Here is a 3,255-nt window from a genome sequence, read left to right on the forward strand (position 1 = left end):
AGTGCAGTGGCATGATCTTGGCTCACTGCAACCTCTGGCTCCTGGGTTCAAGCAATTCTCCTGCCTCAGCCTCCTGAGTAGCTGGGACTACAGGCGAAAGCCACCATGCCCGGCTAATTTTTGTATTTTTTTAGTAGAAATGGGATTTCACCATGTTGGCCAGGATGGTCTTGATCTCCTAACCTCATGATCTGCCCACCTCGGCCTCCCAAAGTGCTGGCATTACAGGCCTGAGCCACCACGCCCAGCCAATTTTGCATTTTTAGTAGAGATAGGTTTTACTATGTTGGCCAGGATGGTCTCGATCTCCTGACCTTGTGATCCGCCCATCTCAGTCTCCCAAAGTGCTGAGATTACAGGTGTGAGCCACCTCGTGTGGCCAGCCCGGTCTCTATCAAAAGAAAAGAGGAGGGCGGGCGAGGTGGCTTACACATGTAATCCCAGTACTTTGGGAGGCTGAGGCAGGTGGATCACCTGAGGTCAGGAGTTCAAGACCAGCTTGGTCAACATGATGAAACCCCGCCCCTACTAAAAATACAAAAATTAGCTGGGCGTGGTGGTGGGCGTCTGTAGTCCCAGCTACTCGGAAGGCTGAGGCGGGAGAATCACTTAAACCTGGGAGGCGGAGGTTGCGGTGAGTGGAGATCGTGCCACTGCACTTCAGCCCGGGTGACAGAATGAGACTGCGTCTCAAAAGAAAAGAAAAGCCATTAGTACGTGCACACACAGATCACGGGGGTTACCACCTAACGATCCATGGCAGACGTCAAATAACTCAGACAACTGCACAGAAAGGGTGTAGCACGTATGAGGAGAGCAGCTAGGGTGTGTGGGAGAATCGGGTTAGCCGGCAGCTTCCCACACGTCCAGCCTGGGCCATCTGCCCTCAGCACCTGTCCAGGGCAATTAAGAAAAATACTCTTTTAGTTATTTATGGCTTTCCTGGAAAGCCTGGATGTTCGAGCTGCAGAATGCACGTGATCTCCACTCCTTCCATCAACTTCCACGTCTGCACCACTTCCCCATCAGAAGTGTCTCCAACACAAAGCAAAACAAAGCCCCCAATCAGTATGGCCTATTAAATAGAAGCTTAGCGAGAAAGTGATAAATCTACCACAAATCTACAATTAGGGAAAGACATTAGCACCCTCCTCAATTATTATCGGACCAAGCAGGCAAAAACACAAATCAAACGAGGTTATCCGATTTGAACCACACAGTTTATTAACAAGCATGATTTTTGGCCGCGTTTATAACCCGCGCTTGGTGCCCATTCTTCTAAAGCACAAAAATTGGCCTCAATTGTAACGTTTTAGAAATAAATTAAAAAGAGGCTGCTCAATGGCTCACGGCTGTAATCCCAGCACTTTGGGAGGACGAGGCAGGAGGTTTACGAAGTCAGGAGTTCGAGACCAGCCTGGCCAACACAGTGAAATCCCATCTCTACCAAAAATTGAAAAAATTAGCCGGGCGTGGTGGTGGGCACCTGTAATCCCAGCTACTCGGGAGGCTGAGGCAGGAGAATCACTCGAACCTGGGAGGCGGAGGTTGCAGTGAGGCGAAATGGCGCCAGGAAAGAGAGGGAGGAAAATTTCCCCTTAGATTTGGACCTTTTGATACAAGCGGATGCTAGGTGGGTGTTGTTGACTGAAGGGTGGATGAACGGCCCACGCTTGCCCGGCAGGTGACGCCTCCAGGTGGGTGCTCTGTGGGAGGGGGAGGTGACAGGCCTGGGGAGTGGTGAGCACCCCAACATTCACCCATGCAGGGACTGGCAGACACGCCCCCTACTCGGCAGCCCTCTGTTATGACCTCGAAGCCAACACGAAGGCCAGACCAGAGCTGGGCGCCCCTCTGTGTGGGCTCCTGGGACAGCCACTCTCCTGGAGGGGGCTCCTACCCCCGGCTGCCCAGCCCTGGGGGTGGGCGGGACAGAGCTCCTCCCCGAGATGGCCAGCGGGTCCGCGCGGCCCCAAGAGAAAAAGGTTTCCTGGAAGCCGCAGCCCCACCCCGCGGAACCAGATCCCTCCCCAAACTCCAGGAGCCCGAGAGCCGCAGGAGTCCTCAGGCCCCTCCGGGCAGGACCCAGGACCTGCGTGCTGAGCTCGGGGGAGCCGCCGCCATCCGCCCGGAGATGCCAGATTTCAAGGGGCCCGAATCCCCGGCTCCGTTGCACGGCCCTCGCCCCAGACCACAGACACCAACCGCCAGGGCGAGCATGGACTGGGGAGAACGGGACACCCTCCGCGAGACCCGCGGGGCCTCTCCAAGGACAGCCGCGCGGACGCGCGCGGTCTCCGCACGGAGTTAAGGCCTTGGGGCCGGGGACGCGCGCGCACGCGTGGGATTCCCACTCGCTGGGGCGCGCGCCGAGGGCGCTGGACTCTGGGCTCCTGGCGCGGCCCCGCCTCCGCCTTTGCGGTGACCCCACTCGACCGCGCCCCGCAAGGGCGTGAAACCTCCTCGCCGCCCTCTGAGCCCCTTAGGACGGGTCCCGGCACCCGTGCGCTCCTCCCGGGCCGGAACCGCTGCGGGGCCGGCGGCCGGGACAGGCCTTGGGGCGGCCTGGGGGACTCAGGGCCCAGGCGCGCGCTCAGCCCTGGCGACCACAGAAGCCACGGGCTCGGCGGCTCCGCAGGCTGGGCCGGGCGCGCCACGAGGCGGCGGCAGTGAGGCTCCCGGTGATTCCCAGGCACCTGGGCTGCGGGAGGAGACGAGAACCGTTCCGGGGCGACCGCCGCCCCCAAGGAGACGTGGCACAGAAAGCACCCAAAACACCTTCCTCTAAAGCCCCCATGGGCGTAGGGAGCCGATGTCCCAGAAGAGTCCAGGAGGGCTTCCGAGAGGCGGAGCGTGGGGAGCTGTGGGGTGTGGGGTCGACAGGACGCGGGTGGGCGGAACTCGGGGCACAAAAGGCCACAGGGAAGGTGGGTCGCGCAGTCGTGGTGACCACGTGGCGGCCACGGGCTGAGGGGCCCACGTGCGCGAAGAGGGTGATGGGCGGATGCCTGGGCACCTCCTGCTTGCCCCGCGGGCTCTCGGTCACCCAGTGAGTCCAAGCCAGAGCCGGTGGCACGGGGTTGGGGGCTCTGGGAAGGAGGACAGAGGCTGCCTGAGGCCCCGGCCTTCGGGTCAAGTCGCGCAAGCCTTGAGCTGCTGAGAATACGACCTGAGCGAGGGGTGGGGTGGGAGGAGGAGACAGCAGGACCCCAGTGAGGGGTAGGGGGGAGAAGACAGCGAGACCCAAGTGAGGGG

At 60.4% G+C, this 3,255-nt stretch overlaps 1 protein-coding gene across 1 annotated transcript in view; it reads right to left on the reverse strand.

The window, feature by feature from the left end:
* Positions 1 to 3,255, reverse strand: part of C8G (complement C8 gamma chain) — a 618,926-nt gene that overhangs the window by 288,761 nt on the left and 326,910 nt on the right. The window lies entirely within an intron of this gene.

The sequence above is a fragment of the Cebus imitator genome, unplaced genomic scaffold (assembly GCF_001604975.1).
Source record: "Cebus imitator isolate Cc_AM_T3 unplaced genomic scaffold, Cebus_imitator-1.0 Scaffold339, whole genome shotgun sequence".
Taxonomy (NCBI): Eukaryota; Metazoa; Chordata; class Mammalia; order Primates; family Cebidae; genus Cebus; species Cebus imitator.